Source organism: Solanum lycopersicum, chromosome 2, assembly GCF_036512215.1.
Source record: "Solanum lycopersicum chromosome 2, SLM_r2.1".
In the NCBI taxonomy this organism is placed as follows: domain Eukaryota; kingdom Viridiplantae; phylum Streptophyta; class Magnoliopsida; order Solanales; family Solanaceae; genus Solanum; species Solanum lycopersicum.
Window position 1 is genome coordinate 20,322,948 of NC_090801.1, and position 27,099 is coordinate 20,350,046.

At 34.0% G+C, this 27,099-nt stretch overlaps 1 long non-coding RNA gene across 1 annotated transcript; it reads left to right on the forward strand.

Annotated features, from left to right (window-relative positions):
• Positions 1 to 4,779: 4,779 nt before the first annotated feature.
• LOC138342273 (uncharacterized) lies at positions 4,780 to 8,949 on the forward strand. Its single transcript, XR_011215127.1, has 2 exons — positions 4,780 to 5,433; positions 8,748 to 8,949. It is a non-coding gene; the product is annotated as an uncharacterized lncRNA (long non-coding RNA).
• Positions 8,950 to 27,099: the final 18,150 nt, after the last annotated feature.

Sequence of the window (27,099 nt, forward strand, 5' to 3'; positions counted from 1 at the left end):
ATCTTCGTCCTTTCTTATAAAATGACTCCAACTAATCTAAAGGAGATGAAAGATTATTTAAAGGACCTTTTGAACAAAGGTTTAATCTGATCCAACGTATTTCCATGGGGTGTTCCAATTCTCTTCGTGCATAAGAAAAATTGTTCTGTCAAAATGTTCAAAATACAAGCAGAACCCTCAAAAACTAATCTCTTCTCTCTCAAGTTTTCTATAAAGCAAAACTAGGGTTCCAAGCTTTAAGTCTCCATTCAAGAAATTCAAGCTAGGTTTCTTCATTCTAGGCATGGTGGGATTTCAACAATAAATATCCTTTCACCCATTGAGTTGCAAAGTATATCAATTTTTTAAATTTCTTTTGAAATCTCCAAATCTATGGTTTCTATGACTTTATTGGTTTCCACGGTAAATAAGTTCTTCTTCATAAATGATGCTTAATTACATGTCTTACTTGTGAATTTCCTGTTTTAAATGTTATTTTCAAGAAAGCTTCAATTTCAAGTGTTTTAACCACTTTAAATTATGTTATTTTAGATGCATGTCAAATTATTTTTCTTGCATGATTTATTATGCTTAATTTAAAGTCTTTTTCAGTAAAAATTTTAGTGTTCATGATTTATAATCTACTCAATATATCAATTATTAATGTGATTTAGTATTATTAGATTTTCTTTGTTTCCATTTTAATTGCATGTTTCACTGAAAGTTAACTTAGCACTAAGTGGATTAAATGATGAAGGATTCTGGTCAACATCTGTGGACCTTTATTTAATAATGCTGTAAATCCAAAAATTACATTGATAATCCATGAATGTATAGCATGATCCATCATTAATTCACCCAAAATCCAATAAAGTCCCGCAACACAAAAATATATGACTTAGGCAGCCTATCATAACTCAAATATCGAAGATTGATTTCGCATCTCACCCTAAGTTACATGTCACATCAAGACTACTTTTAATAATGATAATCTATCATAAATTTAAAGACAAGCTTACAATCATCTGGGAGATGCAACATAAACATCATTGGCGAATGTCGTAGTAGTCTCATACATCCACTTCTTACCAAAGTAAGCATAAAGACACTTGTCCAACCTGAAGAATAACCAATTAAATATCACAAATTCGATGTAAACTATTTTATCTAAAATATTTTTCTGATGAAGTCCCCATCAAATTTTAATAGACAGAAAAAGAAAATATAATTTGATCATATACAATTTTATATTGGTCAATTTATCCTTTGATTGTACTTTTGTCACCTCATGACCTTACAAATATCAAATTGTCTCTATTTGTTCTTTATATTAGTTGACCTCATGGTCAATATGAGAAAAATTAGTTAATACTAATGTATAACATTATTTTAAGTTGGAGTTTAATTAAGGGTTAAGAAAATGAAAATATAGTAACATTAAATAAAAACTTTAATAACAAAGAAATTTCCTGAATTTAGGATAATATAGGTACAAATTATTTTTCTTCCTTCTATACCCATCTACCTTGTCCATATTTTAGTAGGTTGAATTTAATATTTTTCATTTCATTATTAGATCATTTTGGGCATGAAACAAGGCACTTGTACAGAATTAGGGTCATTTTTATTAGATCTGTAGCCCAAAATTTCACAAAAGAATAAATCTTAACATATATGTATTTTTGATTGATTCAATTCATGGTAAATGAAGGAAAAATGTATTTCGTCGTTTGATTTAAAAAGTATGAAAATAAAACTTTAAAAAAATGAAAAAGAATTTTGAATTCGATGGATTGAGTTATGACCTATTATATTATAATTTTAATGCAACAATTTATTTTCTATTGATCTCACCAAGATTGACCCCAAGCAAGAATCATGCATATTTTAAATCAACTCAAACCTTTTTGAGTGAATACTCAAAAAAATATATAAAAATTTATGTTTTGCATCAACAAAATTTATCCAAAAAAAAAAAATTCACCTCAAATTATGAAAACATAAAAGGAGAAAAGAGCACTACAATAACACCATATATCGTTTGAAAAAGTAATAAATTTTATACTCACAGTTTTTGATTATTCGATGAGTCCATGATTCAAAATGAAATGGAGAAAGAGAAGAAAATGAGAGTGAAGATCTAATGGAAGACAAGACACAAACAAATAAAATATACTTTTGACTTGATAATAATGAGTGATAAAAGAGACAATAAAAACAAAATACAAATAAAGAAAAGAAAGAAAAAAATTGATATCAATATTTTCATTGTGAAAATGGAAAATTATTTATTAAAAAGTATATGTAATAAAAAAAATGGAATGTAAATGAATGATAAGTTATATTTTACAAATAAAAAATAAACTTGACTAGAAAAGAGCCAGAAAGAATAAAGAGAGGACTAAAAGGATTAAAAATGGAAAAAGAAATCTAGAATTTCATTGTTAAAATGGAAAATCATTTATTATAATAGTGTCTAATATAATGTAACGCAAAATATACAAAAGTATTAGTGATGGATGATGATTTAAGGATATTGTATTGGCTTAAGGAGATTGAGAAAGAGATGATAAAAAAAGATGTAGAAAAATTAAAAAAATCATACTATCATTGTCAGTATGAAAAAAATAACATTTTAATGTGTATATAAAAAAAAACATAAGCCATCAAAATGGTGGATTGGTAATAATATTGTAAGTGCAAAAAATAAAAAAGAATATGACCAAAAACATTAAAGTGATAAAAAGTATTCTTATTTTATTTTCACAACTATGATTTCCAATATGACTTGAAGTTTTTTTTTTCTTTTAATTAATTTTTCACATTAAACTTTTTTCCTTAAAAATTCCCTTCTATATAGTTGTTCAAAAACAATTTATTTACATAATGTGACTTGGTCTCCTAAATTCATTGGTCAATTTAAAATATTCTTTTGAAGAAAATACGGGTGATATTTAATAGAAAAATTATAAAGTTTGATCCATTAATTCTATTTATAACAACTTGATGTGTTTATCAAATTTAAAAAGTATCTGAATATCAATTTATAACTATTTGAGAACATTTTAAAGGAGTTCTCATATTTATACATTTCCAAATTAGTTATGAAGATAAATAAAGGACATTGCGTGGTCAAACTCTTCATGTTTATTAATCTTTTTTATCCGATTAACTCAAGAATAGAGAATTAATATTTCTTTAAAAGAAAAAGAAGAGGAATAACAAACAATTTTAACGTATTTAAAAGAATGGGATAAACACAAATTACAGAGAATATTGTTGTTTTGAAAGATATGTTTAGGATAAAGAAGGTGGCGATTTTGGTAACCCTGATTTTGCCCCCATCTTCACAATTTTCTTCACGAAAGGTGAAGATATAAATTGTTTGTGAATGTATTATACATAAGTCTCCCATCAGCTCTTAAAGTCCGTGTTATTTTGGTCGTTTCCTATATTTTTAATACCTAAGTTGTGTCAATTTAATCCTTATTCTAAGCCTTCTATAAATTAATTAAATCCTAAAATTGTTCATTGTTTACACACAATTTTGGCCCGAATTTCTTGTTATTTATTATTTTTGAGCTTCTAAATTAATAATGTAGTAAATTATCTTTTTACAGAACTATTCCGACTATTTATCTTTACACATTTGTTATTATGTAAAAATTCTATAATTACTGCTAAAATTCTATGTTTTATTCTTAAAATTATATTATCGCATTTTATACCTCTTATCTTAAATAATTGATTGTCGTCATCTTATTTCAAATTTCACATATATTTAAATTAATTATAAAGTCCATATTCTTGTATCTATATTCATATAAATGCAAAGTCATTGTATTCATATTTTTGTTTATGTAAATTTTTAGTAGTTATCATATCATAATATATATCGTATTGGTTATTAAGTTAGAAGCCTAAGTAATACAAAGAAAAAGATAAAAAACCTTCTAAACTCGATCCTAAGACCCTAACTCATATGAAACTTAGCCAGCAAAAACGAGCCCAAATCCACTCCAAATTATGGCCCAAAGAAACCTTGGACCAATGCCCCTCTTCTTCCACTTTTCATTTTTTATCATAGAATATGTACTTCATCGGGCATTGAAGACCTTGTCATACCATTTTGGTGCCATTATTTTCACCTTTAATGTCGAAATTTCAATCGTCAGAATGATGGTGAAGCTTCACCATTTTTTGATGAATCCAAAAAAAAAACTCTTGCAAACCCAGTCAAATTTTACAAAATATTGTGAGGTTGTTTTAAACTTCAAACATTCTAATCTTCTAGATTTGAAAGTTAAAAATATATTTTCCTGCTCAACATAATGAAGAACCCTAATTTACCTTATAAATAGTTGCAACAAAAGTTCATATTAAGGGGATGTTGTCGTAGTCCTCTTGGAATTACCATTGTAGCCACTATACTTAACCTTTAGTTTTAAACTTCAAACATTCCAATCTTTTAGATTTGAAAGTTCAAAATATATTTTCCCGCTCAACATAATGAAGAACCCTTATTTACCTTATAAATACTTGCAACAAAAGTTCATATTAGGGGGATGTTGTCGTAGTCCTCTTGGAATAACCATTGTATCCACTATCCTTAACCTTTACAAAAAAAAATATCTCTAGCCCTTTAGTTAGTTTTCTATTCCATCTCAGACCATAACAATTACACATTTCGCTTGATCTATTGTTGTTTAATTTTCTTAATCCGACTCGAGTTCATCATGTTCGCTGCCCTGCAACAAGTAATCTTTTTCCCTTTTCCTCTATTATGTTTGGTGTCGAGATTGACTTTTATTTGGTTCAGTTATGATGACTTGTATAATATATTTTTTATTTGTTCCATTGGAGATCTCTATAGTTGGAGATGTTTTCCTTCACATTTCACACATTGTATTTGGATAATATGTTAGTCCTAGAAGTAGGTTTTCTTATGGAACATGTTAATGGTTTACTAATAGAGTGAGTTTTATATAAATTTTGTTTCTGGAGGAGTTTGCTACTGTCACGTGTTTTAGTTAGAAATAGTTAAGTGTACCATTACCCAAAAAAAGGATTTGGGATACGTTTAATTGAGGGGATTACTATAACCTCCTCAAAAATATATTTAATGTGGGGGTTATCTTAGACCCCACAATTTTTTTAAGTTATTGGAGTCCTAACCTACAATATTTTATTTTTTAAAAAGAAAGCCGCCGGCAAATATTTATTAACTTCACTAATTTGTTTTTTACTCTAAGCTAACTAACAAGCGATAAAAACTCATTTCTCTCTCTCTACGATGAACATTTCTCTCTCTAAGATCACTCTCAAGCACCCATTTCTCTCTCACTCTTTCGGCTCTTTCTCTAACTCTCACAGCTCTTCTCTCTCACTATACTGATTTAACAAGTTTTGGTATACATTGAACAGAAATGAAGCTCTTCATCACATAGCTTTCAGGTAATTTTGATACTGTTCAGATTTGGAACGCGAATATATTGTGTTAATGTATTCATCTTTCTGATTTGTTTGATTTTTCTCTTTAAGTTCTAGTTTGCATGTGGGTTTTTGAACTTTGTAGAGCAATTATCAGTGAAAAAAGTTCAAAATAGGTTTTTGCTGAAATTTATGTAAATTTTTGGGGAATTTTATGGCTAGTGTTTAGTCTGATTCATCACTTTTAATCAGTAAAAGTTTGGATAAATCGGTCAATTTTATAGTTGAGAGAGTGCATATTGTGTCTTCTTCCAATTATTTTCTAATATGCAATAGGCTTAGAAGTTTGCATAGGGTTTATTATGTTTAAAATCCTGCAGGCAACGTTTGGATGTCCCTATAACTCGAATTTAATGGATGATCCTTATGTTAGAATTACTTGTAAGGTAGATGAAGATGACACTGTCTCATTTACTATAATACGTTATGTAATTAGGGAACATTATTAGTTTAGACTAACAATTGAAAGTTAATCTTCGGAGTCTAATGTGTGGATTGCCTATAATGTCATTCATGATTCCCTTTATCAATTGCAACCTAGAAGGGATGAGAATTAGTTATCATCGCGTTGTGTAATCAATGGAGTATTTTGTTGGATTGATAATTCTTGACAAGGAACGAGTGTTTATTGCAATTGGAAAGAAAGCTGTTTAGTTCTAACAAATAGTTCTTTAGAGGCAGCTTTTGAATTTCAACTTGAAGTTTCACGATTAAACCTTTATGGTATTTAAGACTAAACTCACTCTACTTATAATTCCAAGAAGATTATATATCATTTCCAAACAACTAATTTTTTATCTGAATCTATATTTACTGTCTTTGTTTTAATTTGTAATTAGTCTTTATGTTTGTCTTGATCTGCAATTAATATCTTTCTTTTCAATGTGTTGATGTACTTTTTACATTTGAAACATTTTTTTCTTATCACTATGTTGTATGTATTTACTTTCTTTCCTACCTCTTACATTTGCAACAATTGTACTTTTATCAAGGGGTTTACATTCAACTCAAAGGTTTATCAGTTTCACTTCTAATCAAAATGGATAAATCTTAGATTGGAAAGCCTAGAACCACAGCTAAATATTTGACTGGGTTGCAACAATTTCTAGATTTTTCATTATGATTGGAGTTTTTGAATATAAAATAAAATTACCGTGTCCTAAATATAGATTTGAGAAGTGGTAGACTAAAAATATAGTTTAGGATCATTTGATTAGCAAGCCATTTCCTAAATATTATGTCAATTGGATTATGCATGGAAAAACAGAAGCATTGAAAGTTTTCAGAAAGACAAATGTTATTCTCGATACGCTACCTCCTAAAATTGCATAGAAATATTGATTAATGAAGCATTTTAGGATTCAATTATACATGAAAACATTAATGTTGGTCCATCACATGTAGTTGGAGAAGAAGAGATGTCATATGATGTGCCTTCTTCGAAAAAGAACGATTTTTTTGAGTTGCTTAGAGATGGAAGTGAAGAATTTTATGAAGGGTCTATGTACTCGAAATAAATTTTTTTATTGAAGTTGTATCATATAAAGTGTTCGTCTGGATTAAGTGATAAACAAATGACTATGTTGTTAGATATATTAAGAGATGAATTTGAATTTGCTAGGATTCCTAATTCCTTTTATGAGGCAAAGAAAATCATAAAAAAGCTTTCTCTTGAGTATATCAACATAGATGCATTCCAAATAATGGTATGTTGTATACGGAGATGATATTAATGAGGAAACATGCAAGCATTGTCACCTTTCGAGATGGAAGCTTCACAACAAGAGCATCAATAATCAGCCTGCTAATAAAACAAAAGAAGATACCTGCAAAAATTATGCGTTACTTCACACTAAAAACAAGGTTGCAAAGATTGTTCATATATTCCATAATTGAGTGCATATGAGATGGCATGCAAAGGATAGTAATAGAGATGGAATTATGAGGTATCCTAGAGATTGTGAGAAAAAGAATGAAGTTCGATACTTTTTTTCCTGAATTTTGTACTTATCACCGAAATGTTCGTTTAGGCCTAGCTAGAGATGGTTTAAATCCTTTTGGAAATATGAGTACTACTTACAGTATTTGGCCAGTGGTTTTGATTCCATATAACCTTCCACCTTGTATATGTATGAAGCAACCAAATTTGGTTCTATCAATGATCATTCCAGGTATGCGTATGGTGGGGAATAATATAGATGTATACCAACAACCTCTTGTTAAGGAGTTGAATGAGTTACGGTGTGAAGGTTTGGAAACTTTTGATTCATCAAAAAATGAAATGTTTAGAATGAGGGATTCTCTAATGTGGAAAATCAATGACTTTTTCGAACTTGATATTTTATCTGGTTGGAACACACTTATTGGTTATGCATGTCCTTCTTGCAATTTTAATACAGAACCTTGTTGGATTCATCATAATAAAAAGTGGTGCTTTATTGGTCATCGTCGATTTCTGACAAAAAATAATAAATTAGATTAATGAGGCATCATTTTTTTTGGATATATTGAAGAGAGGACCCAACCAAGAAATTTATCGGGATATTTTGCAACGAGTACAGGAAATTGATGTTACATTGAAAGACCAGTAGAGTTATCTTAAAAATAAAAAGAAATAAAGGTAAAATGTAACCCAACAATGGAAAAAAGGAGAATATTTTTCCATCTTCCTTATTGGGAGTTCAACTTATTATGTCATAATTTAGACGTTATGCATATTAAGAAGAATGTGTTCTACAATGTTATATAGTCTTTGCTATATGATAAATACAAATCAAAGAATCATGTTAATGCTTAAAAAATCCTTAATGATATGTGTGTAAGGAGCGATCTTTGGCTTGATGAGAATGAGAATGTTGGCTTGGTGCATTTGTCATTCTAGTTCATAAGAGACCTGACTTCCTCAATCATTAAAAAATGTCTTTGTGTCGGATGGTTATTCAAGTGATATTTCTCACCATATTGATCTAGAGAATAAGAGGATATTTGAATTAAAGACTCACGATTGTCACATTATTATGCAACAATTGTTGCGCATAGCAATTGTGGCATCTGATATCATCAAAATGCCTAAAGAGTTCATCCATAAAGAGCTTAAATTTTCCAAGAATGGTTTCATTCCAACGAGAATTACAACTACATTGATACTTATTTCATTCCAAAGTGCATTTGGGATTATTTTTAGAGCATGTTGTAGTTTACTTATGTAAGTTATAGTTTACCGAATATGATTTTATTGTGTTCCTTTTGATTAATTATAACTTAATTTTTTTTTCTAGCCAATTGATGCAGCTCGTGGATCCATCTCATGTATGAATGCAAGAAGATCCGCTGATTGAAGTAATTCTAATAACAATTAATGAAGTATCGTTGTGCAATTGTGTTGGATAATTAAGTATTTAAATTTCTTTAAGGGATGTAGTAGATCTTTTATAATAATGGTTGGAATGAATGTGCTTAATGTTTAGTTTTTGATACAAATGATGATACTAATGTTTGTGTTTACTCGTTGAAATATATTTTAATGACTAATGTTATATTGCTTTACGTTAATATATTTTAGTTTGATAATATCTTAAAGTTAACCTATATGATTTCAATTTGTACGATAAAATTCTATTATCAATCAATTTGTAAGAATTATAAATAAATATATAAATAATAAATCAACAATAGTAAAACGATCACTAGTCAACAGGGACATTATACAATGTTGTGTAGGTCTTAACCCCGCAATAAATGAGCATCTATCGATTATTTTGTACCCCTTAACTTTTTAAATAATTAACTTAAAAAATACATTTTTCGAGATTTTAACCTTAGCTATAAACCACTGTTAAAATATTGCAGCTGCAAGGATTACAACCTCCGCAAAATTGTAAGGGCGAACATTCTTAGGGCGGTTTTGAAAATCGCCGTGGCAGCTAATTGCGGGGTTTGTTGACCGCCCAACATGCAAATTAAACCCCCGCAAGTGACGCATTTTTTTATAGTGTAGTAGGCGTTCTTTTATTTTTATTAAAAATGTTATAAGCATTTTGTTTAAGGCTTTACTCTTTGTACTTAAGTATCAAATATGAGTCTTATACCCCTTTTATCAATTACATAATGTGTATATATTTCTTTGTTTTTAATTTAAATCATAGATGCTACATTGTAAAAAAGGTATAATACATATATTGGACGTTAAACTTGGCTTCAAATTTTAACTTAGACCTTCATTTTTCATAATGCACAAATAGGCACATTAACTATGCAATTTCTAAATAAACAAACACATGAGTCCTACATGTTACAATACACGTACGACAAAAAAATGACATGTTGGATGACATGTAGGACATGTGTGTCTATTTGCTCCACTTTATACAAGTTTATATGTCTATTTGTGCACATCCAAAGTTGAAGGATATAAATGTGATTTGAAGTCCAGTTAAAGGGCACATTCATGTATTATACCTTGTAAAAAAACTGAAGATCTATGACTTGACCTTTTGCTTAGTTCAATTATATAGCTAAAATACGCAGGAGTTTAGCTTCGTTGCTTCAAGTTAGGTTCAAAATTTTCATTGTATCTTGTCCAATGCTTGTATATTTGTGTTCAAAATTGTATTTTGTGGCATGAATTTACTTGGCTTTATATACCCTTTACTCAATATCATGAAAACTTTGAATAATCTTACTTATATTTTTACTGTTTCTTTATTTGCATGAACAACTTGGGAGCGAATGGGAGCCTCCGTAAAAACTCTCGCTATTGCCAGAAGTCTCGTTTGAGAGTCAATGCTACCTCTCATCTCTTGAAATCAACATTACATATTCTTAAGTCATATTCGATAGAACAAAAAGCAAGCAACATGCTTGGGATGCCTATGACGTCCTCTATCCTTATTTAACATGTGTAGCTTATCTGTGATCTTTATTTTTTGGTGTGTTTAGATTTATTTTCACTGTTTGGATTATAAATTGAGGCGTAGAGTTAAGATAAGAATATATCTAAAAAACTAGTTAATTACTTGATATCTTGTCTAACTAAATATTTAAGTTGGTTGTGAATGTCTAGTTTCTCAAATATTTCCCTAACTTTATGAAAATACTTTTTATCCCTTATTATTTAATTCTATATTTAAACAAACATGTTTCCTTGATTCCGATAAGCATAAGTCGCGTTTTTTAGTCCATATTTGACTCGAACAGAAATATAATAACTTGAGTTAATTTTTATTTAATAATAAAATGGACTTTTCAACATACGACAATATTTAAAAATCAAACTCGTGAAAAATAACTTTTCCGAATATATATATATATATATATATTTATATATATATATATATACTTATTCAATGTTGAAGTCTAAATTATTTTCTTATAAAGTGTTTCTCATTAAATACTAATAATATGTCTTCATAAGTAATGTTTACAGTTATGTTTTATCTTCATCATGTTTTTTTTAATTAACCTATGTTTGACCTTCAAAATAATTAGGTGGTCACTCTTTAAATAGCATTAATATTCACCAATATGTTATACATTGTTTGAACCTCGAGTTAAAAGATGGTATAAAAGTTTAGTGACTATAGGGGACTTAGGTTCAAAATCATAACAAATTTAGGTTAATTACAAAGGTTTTTAGTATTTTATTTGTTTGTTTTTATCATAGATGTCTAATGTTTTATTCTTCTATGCTTATTTGTTACTATTATTCATCAATTTTATATTTGTTACTACTTTATAAGATGACATTCATTCACACTTCCTCCTATTCTTGAAATTTACACGTACACGCGAAGTGTGTTCTACGCACCCACAAATTTCTTTCAAAAGTCAATGTTTTGGAGAATTGGCGTATGCTCAGGGTGTCCACATATTTTTTTGTACGACCGCGTAGCGTTCTCACTCGAGTTGTCTACTCTAGAACGTTGTGTCTAGTAAACCAACTCTTAATGTACCCAAGTTAGAGCTAAATTAGAACCATTTAGTATACATGCATCATGCAAACTTACAAGACTTACTCTCCTTGTTATATTAAGTTTATTACTGATCTTTATCTAATTATCCAAGTGTGTTCAAGACTCCTAGTGACTCGTATAATTTATGTACATTATTTTAAAAAAGTTGTGCCAAAATATGAAGCGTTTATTCAAAATTAATTATACTTTAGGTAGGAGGGTATTATTAAACCTTTTTTGATATAAATAGCTATGAAGATTCCAAGATTTGGCATATGGAGATTATACAAAGAGAATGTCATGGGATGAAGATACATCGATGCAATGGAGAACTTTAATTTTAATTCTTCTTTGGCATGTAATAAAGCTAAAGGTAATTTTTGTATTAAACATTGGAAATAGATTCGTTTAATTAATTTAAGAGCAATGGAATGACCAATTTTGACAAATTTATTTTTTCAAATGCATGTTAAACCTACCTCTACTATAAAGAGATCACCTATTGTTACACCTCAGAACCTAACTTAGACAAAACAACAAAAAAGGGATAAACCAACCAAACGTGGAGGATCATAGGCCCCTTTAGAGGTCGTGAATCCCCACACAGGTTGTAAGGTGGGCCGTGAATTCAGGCAGATCCACCAGGACATAAGTGTTGAACCACGACCCCTTGACGGTTTGTGGTTCCACTGATGAGTCGTGGATGGGCTCGTTAATTGACCTAGAAGATATCTTGCCCTAAGAGAAGAACCATAGAGGACTTCACAGCCCATGGTCCTTCACATAGTCGGTGAAGTGGACCAACAATGGAAGTGCAAAGAACAAATAGCACTAGACACGTACCATGACCTACTTTACTGGTCGTGATCCCAATGACAATCCGTGAGTGGCCCGCGTGGATGACCCTCGTCAGTTTTTAAGTCAAGGTTATTTTGTTCTTTTTCATATGCACTGGGCATTTAGAATACATTATCTAATACTTAAACTACGTAAATTTACGCATTCTAAGATTATTATACTAGTCAGAAACTACCCTAAACCCTCATACACCTACAATCACCTAACATAGAACGAAAAGAATTGAAAAGAGGCGATAGTTTTCCCAAGAAGAATAGAGGTCTTCTTTAAGTTCAGCCCCAAAATGCAAAGAATTTCTGGGTAGATTTCATCACTAGGAATTAGAAATTTCACTAGTGGGTTACTTTCATCCAATAGATCCTTATAATTTAGTAAGAATCCTTGATTTCGTATAACTTCATTATTTGATCTTATTTTTACAGCTCACCTAAAGTAAAATTAGTAAATATATATTCATTATATTAACTAATTGGATTAGTTTAAATTTCCATCTTCTCTAATATATAATAAAAGCCACATTTTTAGAAAATATATTTTTAAGTTAATAATAAAAACCATATATGGTTCATATTTTTACCTAATACACATGAAAATAATATTTTAAAAAATTAGTTTGTTTATACCTTCATATTTCCCTATTGTTTATAAACCTTTAATTTATAATAATCTAACTCGTGAATGGAGATCAAAACTAGAACCAATACTCGTCAAGACTGCTTATCCATCTATGTTTTTCTATTATTCTTATTAATATAAATTTTTCTATCAGTTATCAAATTGTCTTGTTCATCTCCTTTTTATTATTTTTAAATCCTTAATAATAATTAGGATATTAAGGACTCAAACTTTAAATGAACTTACCCTACATCCATTTTATGAGTTTTAACTGTTAAGCATAACAATGTATTTTTTAAAGAAAAGATTGATGTCAAGGGTATTTGAGGTTCAAAAGGTGAATGAAGGATAGTGTTGTACTAATTCAAATAGTTGAGGGGCATTTTAGGTCTTTCTCAAAAGTTTATAGCCTCCTTTGATATATCTTATACCTGATCAAGCCCGTCTAGCAATTACTTCTTGAAACTGGAATGGCCTCGAAAGATAGTTTATTGACACCCGAACCTACTTGACGAATACACAAGGGATCAAAGTAAACAAAAATACCTTAAAAATGTTATCTAGAAAATAAGCGGAGTCTTATGGTGTCATTATGTCCCATTGATATTGTAATACCTCAGACTGGAGAAAATAAAAAACTGTAGCTTTCTAGAAGCTGGTGTCAGAACCAACAAAAACAACCCACATACCATAGGTAGAACCCATGGTTCAATCCTAAACTTAGGGGAATTTTAATATCTAAAGATGACACCAATGGTCATGAACCAGGGTCTGTTTATTTACTCACGGACCGTAGGTTAGTTCCGTCGTTGAGGTCCAGAGTTTTAGGGTCTCTGTATCCACCCACGGTCGGCTAGTTTGGTCCATAGTTTGACCTACAAATCGTAGTTCTTTTTGTAGATTAAGCTCAACAACCAATTAGAGGAAAATGGATGTTGGGTCAACTTCAAATTGTCGTATATTTTAGCAGAAATGAATGAGGTGTTCTATAACCTATCAAATTAAAGATGATTGAATCCTCTTTTCAAAGCCAAAGAGTTTGCATTGAGTAAAATGTTATGCTCATTTTACTGAAGTCCTATCAGAAAGACCATGAACCATGACCACAGTCGGCAGTTGGTAGTCCAAACAACGGTCCTTAAGTCCCTCCATTGAAGGTTATCGCCAACTTTTAAGTTAGGGTCATTTAGGTCTTTTTCCTATACATCGGATCACTTAAACTGCAGCTAGGTTCGAGACTTTGGTCTGATGAATCCTCCATAGTTTCTAGGGTCAAAGATTGCTAAGGAACCAAAAAACTTTATTGTTGAGGTTAAGAAAAGTCAACCAAACATCCAAAGAAAAATCAACAATTTTCTTCAAGGTTCAACCCTGAAATCCAAAGGATTTCCCCTTAGATTTTTTCGCCAAGTACATGAGATTTCACTAGTGGGTTTCTTTCATCTACTAGGTCCCTAGAATTCATTCATGATTCTCCATATCTTGTTCAGACCTACTTTTTCTTAACCCTTGGAGTTTTTTTTGTAATTTAACTATTGTAGTATCCTTAATCGAAATGACATGTTTTCTCAGAAAGTTTTCTTAATTTGTTATATGAAACTTAGAACCCTAGTTTGTATATATTCTTTTAGTTCACAAATTGTACTTTCTAGGTCAATTAATTAGATAATTATGCTCCAAATTTTGAATATTACATGATCAGTAAATGAATGTTGCATTTCAAGATGGCATGACAATATTTTGATCTATTCAATATGTTAATTGCATTCTTTTCATCACACATTCAGTTGGGAGTAGTAGACTTAAAACATAGTTGGACTAGGATTAATTATACTCTCATATTTCCAAAACTATGTGTCTCGTAGGAGTATAAGTCCCCTCTTTTGGGCATCAAATTTTGTGATCACGCTAGTCAAGACTTTATAACTCTTGCCAGGTATATTGGCCACCGATAGGCATATACATTGGACTTCACGTTTAGCTCACATAATTTATGTCAGTTAGTAGTAGCTCCCACATTCAAACTCTTATTGCATTTTACTAGGTTTCCAATGTATGCTTCAATATTCAGTACATTATGTTATTTTCATGATTAGTACTTGGTCATTGCATTCAACTTCCCTTTTAAGTTATGTTTCAGTATTAACATTCTTGCTATGTTTAGCCTATACATATTGTTAGACGTAGTATTTATATCCTGCATGCTCAGTACATCCGAAGTACCAATACATACTCTACACTACATCCTTTTAGGATGTTCAGGTGCTCAGCATCTAGATCGTGCTTAGATCGATTCTCAGTCCGCATTTAAGGAGCTTAAGTGGCAATTACTCAAATTTCGAGGACAATAGACATAGATTTCATTTGTCTTTTTATTCAGTTCTCAGTTTTGTTTGAGTTTGTTGGGGGCATGTCCCACTAACTGAACTTCTTAAGAGGCTTTTAAAAGATATAATTAGAATCAACTTGGATTGTTAAGTTTATCGTACAATTGTTATTCAACTCTTAATATGGTTTGTACATCGAGACTAGTTTGTGTTTCCCAATTTTCTAGCTATGTATTGTCTTAGTTTTCACATGGTATATGTCTTATTCAGTTGTTCACATCATGATTTAGATAAACCAGACAGATGGTTAATTTGGGGTCACTCATGATCCAACATCCCGTGTTACATCAAGGGTTAGCCTCAGGCATGACAGATTTGAATATTAAAGCCATAAATCAAGGCAAACAAGGAACTATTACTTCATGATTGAAGTCATGCGTTTTCAATTAGTTTTTGCTCGCCTTCCCTGAACATGTGCGTCGTTGGAGCTTTAGTGCATTGGGTTTCACTTCAAATAATGATGCACAAAATAATACCTCCAATAGGCAATCAATTTACTGTGCTAGCTTGTATTAACATCAGCTTTGTTATAATACTAAATATTAACATGTATGATATTTTTTCCTAAGATGAGATAATAGGATTAAAGGAATTTGAAAGTAATTGCGCTAACATTATTTTCCCCTTTACCAATCAGGGATCTCCTGCATCTTTTACTTTGCCTCATAACTTATTCACTATTTGATGAAATGTTTCCCCTTTCATCATGTTAATTAAATATTTAAATGCAAAAACTTTCCTCAGCCTACTCTTTTGGTGGTCTTTACTTAAAGATACCGCATATATAAATTATTTCAAATCACAACAAGAAAAGCAGGTACAATATCTTTACGTTTTTATCATTTTTAAATTAAGAAGGGAGGCTTGAAACAATTGTATTGTTGTCATGGTTGAATCATCCTATATATTTGCATCAAGATAGGATGTCTACTTATAATCATGGAAGATGCACGGACCATGCCCGAATTCAACAGAAAAGCAAGATATGCCATGCACCATGCAACAGTTATATTTTTGACACACAATCTGTTGATTTAATTGACTATACTCCTTGTTAGTCCAATAACAACTTATAAACAAAATAATGTAATCCTAATAATGGACTTGCATACAACGAACATCAACATAATGTTTCTTCAAATATCGAGGATCAATATCTTTACAACTATTTCGAGTTTAATTAGCTAGTGCTTATCCATCATTAGTATAATACCAACCTTTGTTTGTGACCTTAGACTTATCCTGGATCACTAATGCATAAATCCAGCAATGCTAATCTATCTCACTATTGAAACCTAAACCCTCTATGCCTTGTCTGAATGTATTAGCTTCTTAATATTCATCGTGAAGAAACTTCAGTTTAACGCTGCTTACACATCACCCTACTCAGATGTCACTTATGAAATTACATTGAGTTTGTTGGTGTTGTTGTTTTCACTTTAATTCGTGCATAATAATGTTATTTTCATTCTTCGAACTTATAGGAAAAATAACAGGATGATTCTTAAAGAACCTTTTCTTCCAAATCCATGTGTTAATGGAAAAAATAATGCAACAGCTAACTAATAAAAGAGAGAGACCAACAACCTAGAATGTTCCCTTATTCCATTCACTACGAAGTACTCATGAGTAAAGCTTGGATAACAAAAGGAGCTTAATGCTTAAAAATATTAAGAAATAACAAAATGCACAGGTCTAGTCTCACAGATATAGCCTACATGTACTGCATAAAAGTTAATGATATGTATGCTTTCTCAAGGTACCGCCTTCTATTTTCCATGAGAAGGGAAAAATAGAAAATCACGAGATGTTGATTAGATCAAGGAGTTTGCTGCATACCAGAGATGGAGGATCCTGATAAGAAGATTAGCAGAAAATTTGATATGAATTTCCATTACAATAGAGAATTGTATTGATTCATGAATAACTAATAACAGAAAAATATCGTCAACATATAAGAGTAGAAACTATTTAGGTGAGCTGTTATGTACTATCAAGACCAAACACAAGAGTTTCTAAAACATAAATTCAAGGTATTTTATATCAATACAAACCATTATTATAAGGTTCTCGCACCGCAGCATAGCCTTGTCAACGGTATTGACAACTGGTTCCATATTCGTAGTTTGTTCAACATTCTCTGTCTCATTCCGTAATGAATAACACTTTATCAGTTATGTCACAACTTTAAAAGAAACTATTGTTGTCTCAAATTGTAAACATACTCTGGCCACCCTTTGTTGAGACATATTTGGAATCTGCTCAATTTGGTCTCTGTAGGGTATATCAAGATCAAAAAGATTTAGAAATCATTTGATTCATGAACTTGAACAACCAAATGGATGCTTTCACTGTGTAATATCATAGAATAACTAGTTATCGTGCAAATAATACAAACAAATTTTTTTGGTCAAATTTGTGTTGCACAAAACATAATGGAAACATGATTTAGTTAAAGAACAAAATAGCATGAAGTTACATAAAATCAGTTATAAATGGTGCCCTCTAAGGAGAAGATGATGGCACAACAAAAGGGACTTGATGTACCACATTGTCTATAGTCCTTGCAGCCTCAAAATTTAACCAAATCACGCATTTAGATTATCATATACTAGACTAAAAAGGAGAAATTTAATCTAGAAAAAGTTGGGGAAAACCTCAGCATATGGATCTTTGGCATGCTTAGCCGGAATAGAGCTGAACATACTATAGAAAGAATCCCACCATCTTCTAGAAATCCGTCCCGAGACTTGATAGTTGAAAAAAATTCTAGAACTAAATTATTGTACATTGGTACATCACGACAAATAAAAAAAATGTCATTATACTATGCGCAACACTCGAAAATAAAGAACAACAATTAATACAATTCTATAATCACGAAAAGAGTTGTTTTGAAAAAAAATTGACCCTCGTTAACGGAAGATAAAATTCAAAGAATTAAATCATCTATCATTCCCTCCATCATATTTTTGTGGATAATTTTTTTATGTTACACCCACTTTAATCCTCATTTTATGTGACACTTTTCTTATTAATTTGTCCCCCCAAAAATGTAACATTTATGCATTTAAAAATAATTTTATCTTTAAAATCCTCATCTTAATATGATATTTTTTTAGTCTTACATGTGTAAACCTTTTTTTTAGACCACATGTTTCAAAAGTCTTCTTTTCTTTCTTTTTTTTGGCCTAGTGACACATAAATTCTAAAATGGGGGGAGGGGGGGGGGGGTGTATAATTGGAGAAACTAAATTGTTCTCTTCATGCATAAGAAAGAAGGTTCCCTCATAATGTCCTTAGATTATAATGAAAGTGAAGGAGTATACTTTCATGTTTACACAACTCTCGAAGTATGCTCGGACAATGGTTAATGTATTTAGGGTATGCCTGTGTAAATTTGTGTATGGTATTATTTAGATGGTAGAACGTAGGATTGTGATGTTCATCAAGAACTTGGACATTTCTTGCTTGATTACTCATTCTCAAATGCTCAATAAGAGTGATAAGGATAACAAGAGGGAAAAAATAGATAGTGTTGACTACTCTTAGTAGAGGACAGGAGTGGTAGTCGATCTCCGTTTCATCAAAAGTACTCAATTCCAACCTCATATTATACTAGTTCTCTAGTTCCTAAGTTTAGAAAGGAAAGAAAGGATAGGCACAAGGCTCTATAACATTGGGTAGTGTTACTAGTGGTCGAACATTCTAGTTTGTCAGAAGTGTTGTAAGAATATTCAAAGAGAGTTTATGATCTTTATTGGTGGGTATTTTCGAAGTAGTATGACATGTCAGAGTCGAGTAATCATTCCAAAAGCACTAGGAGTTCATGTTCTCACTTTTCATAATTTTTCAAGCTTGAGCATCTCTTCCTATTAATTCAGATTGAGGGATTGGCCGTCGACAAAAGGAAAGATCAAGGATATTCGTTAGGAATCTCAGCTAACATTACAATATCTCTAGAAGGTCACTGAAATAAGCAAGGCACCTCATCTACCTAGTGGTGGATAGCATAACAACAACTTCTATGCTCTTCAAATTTAATAAGATCAGGATGGTCCCATGATATAGTCATAAGTATGTTATGAGTCTTTATATTGATGTTTACACATTGTTATATCACACTTTTCTTTATGACTCCTTACTTTTCTGTGAAATCTGATGTTATTCCTTATATCCTATAAGAACATATCTCAATGTGTACTCTTATTTGGTGTCACGACCCAAATCGAGCCATGAGTGGCACCCACATTTATCCTCCTATCTGACCAAACCAACCAATATAAACCCCAACATTTCAAACATAATAAATAGAGAAACAATGCGGAAGACTTAAAACTCATTAACACAATCAATAATCAACTTCTAAAACTCAAACTTATCATCATCCCCAAAATTTGGAAGTCATCATCACAAGAACATCTATCCTCTAATTACTAAATCTAAGAATGTCTATGAAACTAAACATAAATAATAGCTAGTCTATGCCAGAACTTCAAGGCATCAAGACATGAAGAAGAAGATCCAGTCCAAGCTAGAAGCATTAGCTCACCCTGAAATCCGGTGTAATGAAGACTGGCTAGAGTTGCGGTTGAGTTGAAGACGACGGTACGTTTGCTGTATTCCACAAATAACAAAGAAAGAAACATACAAGTAGGGGTCAGTACAAACACACGTACTGAGTAGATATCATCGGCCAACTCAAAATAGAAAACAGTATATATCAGATAATATCATAAAATCAACTACAATACTCAACATGCGGCATTTACAATTACCATAACCCTTGGTCACAACACCAAGAACATCAATGAGCACTCACGCCTCCCCATCATACTCATTTGGGAATTAGGTTCATTAAATTGAGTATATTAACGTATTTCAAGATTCATTCTCTTTGATTCCTCTTGTGTCGGAACGTGACACACCGATCCCCTAATACTACGTGTCAGTTTGTGACCCTGATCCCCTAATACTACGTGTTGGTTCGTGACACACGATCCCCTAATACTACGTGTCGGTTCGTGACACCCGATCCCCTAATACTACGTGTCGGTTCATGACACCCGATCCCCTAATACTACATGTCGGTTCGTGACACCCGATCCCCTAATACTGTGTGTCGGTTCGTGACACCCGATCAATATTTACAATCCTGGTACCGGAACGTGGCACCCGATCCCCTAATCTCACTACTTTCGTTTATCAAGCCTTCTTTTGTCCCAAGGCATCATCATTAACAATGTAGATTAGGGTTTTTCAAGATTTAGGATTCAATAGCTTCATCATGCTTATTTTATCACAATTATATAATCACATTCATGCATGCATACAATTAAGCATATAGAAGGGCTTACAACACTACCCCATACATATCATTCGCTATTAAGAGTTTACTACGAATAGCATAAACCATAACCTACCTCCACCAAAGATTCGTGATCAAGCAAGCAATTTCCCAAAGCTTTGTTTCCTCTTCGTTTCCCTCTTCTCTCGATCGTTCTCTTTCCCTCTCCTTGTTCTTTCTATTTTTCTTATTCAAACCCTCTTGATTTTACACTAATTAAAATATAATTAATTATAAAAGATGACAAAAGTAACCCACTAATTAATTTAAGGTTATCTCCTTTAACCCTCAAGAAATTAGATTATTAATATTCAGCCACTAACTTTATAATTATAAGCAGGAATAGTCCAAAATGCCCCTTAAAATATTAAACAGAAATCCGACCCAGCCTGGGATTATGCAGTCTGTGACGGCCCGTCGTGCCTGCGACGGTCCGTCCTGCTGCTTCCGTCACAAAGTTCAGAGACCCAACTCTTTGAAGGATCTGTGACGGCCCGTCACGCCTGTGATGGTCCGTCCTGCCATTCCGTCACGAAGTTCAGAGAGTCGATTTCTGTACCCAAATTTCAGAATTCTAAGTGTTTTGGAACGAGACCCCCTCGACGGTCCGTCGTACCCATGACGGTCCGTCGTGGGATCCGTCGTCTCAGCCAGTTTTTCCAAAATTAATATCTGCTGCTTAAAATGACTAAACAGGTCGTTACAATAGATACCAATTTACCCATCGTTCGTCCTCGAACGATCCCAAGAAGAAAAACAAGGGCAAAAAGGAGTACCTGAATATGTAAACAGGTGTGGGTATCTTTCTCGCATATCAGCCTCCTTCTCCCAAGTGGCTTCTTCAACTGGTCGGTTCTTCCATTGAACTTTGATGGATGCAATCTCCCTTGACCTCAGCTTTCGGACTTCTCTATCTAAAATAGAAACCGTCTCCTCCTCATAAGACATATTCTCATCTAGAAGAACTGAATCCCAACGAATAATGTAGTTTCCATCCCCATGGTATCTTTTCAACATAGACACATGAAATACCGGATGCACTCCTGACAGTCCTGGGGGCAAGGCTAATTCATAAGCCACCTCCCCTACTCGCTTAAGTACTTCAAATGGTCCAATATACCTTAGGCTTAGCTTACCTTTTTTTCCAAACCGCATCACCCCTTTCATGGGCGAAACCTTTAGCAAGACTTGCTCACCCTCCATGAACTCCAAGTCTCTAACCTTTCGATCGGCATATTCCTTTTGTCTGCTTTGAGCCCCTAAAAGATTTTCTTGAATAGGTTTCCCCTTCTCTAATGAATCCCTCAAGAGATCAGTACCCCAAGGTGTAACCTCAAATGCATCAAACCAACTAATGGGAGCCCTACATCTCCTCCCATACAATGCTTTGAAAGGAGCCATATCAATACTTGAGTGATATATATTGTTGTACGAAAACTCCTCTAAGGGTAAGAAGTTATCCCAATGACCCCCAAATTCTATCACACATGAACGAAGCATATCTCCGAACACCTGAATTGTTCACTCAGACTGACCATCGGTCTGAGGGTGAAATGCAGTACTAAGGTCAAACCTAGTACCTAATTCAGCATGCAATGTTCTCCAAAACTTAGAAGTAAACTGCGTACCTCTATCTGATATGATGGAAAGTGGAACTCCATGCAATCGAACAATTTCTGAGATGTAGAGTCTGGCTAACTTCTCTGCATTGTAGGTCACCTTGATCGGGATGAAGTGAGCAGACTTAGTTATTCTGTCCACAATTACCCAAATAGAGTCAAACTTCCCCAATGTCTTTGGAAGACCAACCACGAAGTCCATTGAAATTTCTCCCACTTCCATTCAGGAATGGGCATTCTCTGAAGTGTTCCTCCGGGCCTCTGGTGTTTATACTTTACTTGCTGACAATTTGGACATTTAGCAAGAAAATCAACAATGTCGCGCTTCATTCTACTCCACCAAAAGTGTTGCTTTAGGTCACGGTACATCTTGGTTGCACCAGGATGTATAGAATATCCGGAACTATGAGCCTCTGTAAGAATAGTGTGGATCAAATCATCAACACGGGGCACACACACCCTTCCCTTAATTCTCGAAACACCTTCCTCATCCATTATTGCTTCTTTAGCCTCTCCTCGCAACATCATATCCCGAATTCGGCTTAGTTTCTCATCATCAAACTGTTTTCCCTTTATTTTGTCAAGAAAAGAGGATCTCGCCTCCACACTGGCCAAAAATCCTCCCTTGTCATTTACTTCTAACCTCATAAAGTCGTTAGCCAGAGTTTAAACCTCTCTAGCCAATGGGCGTCTAGAAACTTGTAAGTGGGCTAAACTAACCATGCTCCCTGCTTTTCTACTTAAGGCGTCGGCCACAACATTAGCCTTTCCTGGGTGATACAAGATGGTAACATCATAATCCTTCAGTAGTTCCATCCATCTCCACTGTCGCAAATTCAAATCCCTCTGAGTAAAGACATACTGTAGGCTACGATGATCCGTGTAGACTTCACACTTAACACCATATAGATAGTGCCTCCATTGCTTTAATGCAAACACTACCGCAGCAAACTCCAAATCATGGGTCGGATAATTACGTTCGTGCACCTTTTATTGCCTCGAAGCATAAGCAATTACATTTTTCTCTTGCATTAGTACTGCACCCAAACCCGAATAGGATGCATCACAATAGACAATGAAATTCTTACTTTCCACTGGCAAGGTAAGGATTGGTGCGGTAGTCAACAAAGTCTTGAGCTTCTGAAAGCTTTCTTCACACTCGTCCGACCATACAAATGGAACATTCTGTTCAGTCAAGTTCATCAATTGGGAAGCAATGGAAGAGAATCCCCTGACAAATCAACGGTAATAGCTAGCTAAACCAACAAAGCTCCTTATTTCTGACACATTAGTAGGTCTTACCCAATTCTTCACTGTCTCAATCTTAGAAGGATCCACCATCACCCCATCCTTAGAAACCACATGCCCCAAGAAGGACACTGCATCTAGCCAAAACTCACACTTGGAGAATTTGGCATAAAGCTTTTTCTCCCTCAACATTTCCAATATAATTCTCAAATGCTCCTCGTGTTCCTTCTTGCTCTTTGAGTATACCAATATATCATCAATAAATACGATCACAAAGAGATCCAGATATGGCTTAAAAATCCCATTCATCATGCTCATGAAAGCAGCAGGGGCATTCGTAAGCCCAAAAGACATTACTAAGAACTCATAATGTCCATACCTGGTCCGAAAAGCAGTCTTGGGCACATCTGCTGCCCGTATTTTCAATTGATGATAACCATATCTCAAGTCAATTTTTGAGAAGGTACAAGCACCTTGTAACTGATCGAACAAATCATCAATGCAAGGAAGAGGATACTTGTTCTTAACCGTTACCTTATTTAGTTGTCTGTAGTCTATGCACATCCTAAAGCTTCCATCCTTCTTCTTCATAAACAAAACAGGAGCACCCCAAGGGGATGCACTTGGTCTAATGAAGCCTTTGTTCAACAACTCTTGAAGTTGGGCCATTAACTCCCTTAACTCAGCGGGAGTCATTCTATAAGGGGGTATAGAAATGAGGCGAGTACCCGGTTCAAGATCAATGCAGAAATCAATATCTCTATCCGGTGGCATAACAGGAAGGTCTGCAGGAAACACATCTAAAAACTCGCGGACTATGAAACCGACTCAATTGAAGGTACTTGGGTAGTATCATCCCGGAGGTGTGCCAAGAAATCTAAACAACCCTTACTGACCATTCTCTTAGCACGAAGAAAGGAGACGATACGAACCAGATTGGAAGTGTAGTCACCCTCCCACACTAACGGATCTGTCCCAGGCTTGGCTAACGTCACAGTTTTAGCATTACAATCCAAGATTGCAAAATTTGGAGAGAGCCAAGTCATACACAGAATTACATCGAAGTAAACCATTTCTAAGATAAACAAGTCTACATGAGTATTGCTCCCCACAAAATTCACAAGACAAGACCTATACACCTTTTCAACTATCACAGACTCACCCACCGGAGTAGAAACACGAATAGGCATGTCAAGCAATTCAAAATGTAAATTAAGACCATTAGCAAATGCGGAAGATACATATGAAAATGTAGAGCCAGGGTCAAATAATACAGAAGCCATACAATCACAAACCAAAAGATTACCTGTGATAACAACATCTGATGTCTCCGCTTCTGACCGCCCGGGGAAAGCGTAACAATGGGCCCTATCACCTGTCTTCCCGTTGCCCCTACCATGTTATGCTGTAGTGGATCTATTTTTCCCGTCACCCTGGCGTTTTGGTGACCACCATTACCTCGGCCACCACGTCCTCCAGAATAACGGCCTCTACCATGACCACCTCTACCTCTAGCTATTGGGGGTCTATAACGCTTTTTTGGACAATTCCTCCTAATATGTCCAGTCTCCCCACATCCATAACACTCTCTGGAGTCAAGCATAGGTCTCTCAGAGAAGTGTTGACCGGTCGGAGGTGGACCCCCAACTACAGTCTGTAGTGAAGACTGAATTGGTCGGACTGAGTAACCTCCTGAACCCTGTCCTCTAGAGTAAGAACCATTAAACTCACCTCCCTTTCGAAACCTTTTTTATGTCGATGCCATGGTGAAGTCATCTGGCTTCACTCCTTCCACACCATTAAACTCACCTCCCTTTCAAAACCTTTTTGATGTCGATGCCATGGTGAAGTCATTTGGCTTCACTCCTTCCACCTCTATTACGAAGTCTACCACTTCTTGGAAGGATTTTGTCGTAGCCGCTACCTGTAAGGCTGAAATCCGCAATTCTGACCTCAACCCCTTCACAAAACGGTGAATCCGCTCTTGTGGACTGAAACAAAGTTGGGTGGCATACCTGGATAATGCATGAAACTTTGCCTTATATGCAGTAACTGACATCCTACCTTGCTCTAGGCTCAAGAACTCATCTCTTTTCCTATCCCTCAAAGTCCGGGGGATATACTTCTCCATAAACAAGCTAGAGAATGATGCCCAAGTCACAGGTGGTGCCTTTGTTGGTTGACACTCAACATGTGACCGCCACCACATTTTGGTGTTCCCTTGAAACCGATAAGTCACAAACTCAACACCAAACCGTTATACTATACCCATCTTGTATAGTATCTCATGACAGTCAACAAGAAAATCATAGGCATCCTCAGATTCAGCACCCTTGAAGACTGGAGGTTTCAATTTCAAGAACTTACTGAAAAGTTCATGCTGATTATTTGTCATTATAGGCCCTGTAGTCAGACGAGGAAACGTGCCTATTTCCAATGAGGCATCCATGCGGGGAGCCACAGTAGCTGCATGTTGTACCTCCGGAACCTGAGGTGCTGGTGTAGAAAACACTGGAGGTGTGTGGCCCTGATCAGATAACCCGCTAAGATAAGCAAGAACCTGATTGGTCATCTCTGGGGTAGGTTGGGGTGGCAATCCCTCATTCTGTACTTGTTCATTCTCCCCTTCCTCACCCTCTCTTACCACTTCGTCAGTCGGTGGAGGAGTCACCGCCCTAGTACCAGATGGGCTAGGTGCTTGTCCTCTTCCTCTAGAGGATGTCCTCCCACGACCTCTTCCACGGCCTCTTGCCACTACTCCTCTTCAAGCTACAGCCCCAGTGGCTGGCTCAGACGCTTCTTGTCTTGCCGGTGTTGGATTTGGCGCAGTCGTTGCTCTAGTTCTAACCATCTGCGAAATAGAGTGAAGATGGTCAGATACCAATTTGTATCACCTAGATACCAATTGGATCCAAGTAATAGCACGAAAGAAAGAAAGAATTGAATTTTCCTAAAGTCTTATAGCCTCTCAAAGAAAAGTAAAGGCGTCCCTCTACCGTTCCTTAAGACTCTACTAGACTCGTTCTTGTGTGATGAGACCAACAAACCTAATGCTCTCATACCAAGTTTGTCACGACCCAAATCGAGCCGTGAGTGGCACCCACATTTATCCTCCTATGTGAGCAAACCAACAAATCTAAACCCCAACATTTCAAATATAATAAATAGAGAAACAATGCGGAAGACTTAAAACTCATTAACACAATCAATAATCAACTTCTAAAACTCAAACTTATCATTATCCCCAAAATCTGGAAGTCATCATCATAAGAAAATCTATCCTTGAATTACTAAATCTAAGAATGTCTAAGAAACTAAACATAAATAATAGCTAGTCTATGCCAGAACTTCAAGGCATCAAGACATCAAGAAGAAGATCTTGTCCAAGCTAGAAGCGTTAGCTCACCCTGAAATCCGGTGTAATGAAGACTGGCTAGAGTTGCGGTTGAGTTGAAGACGACGGTACGTTTGCTGTACTCCACAAATAACAAAGAAAGAAACATACAAGTAGGGGTCAGTACAAACACACGTACTGAGTAGATATCATCGGCCAAATCAAAATAGAAAACAATATATATCAGATAATATCATAAAATCAACTACAA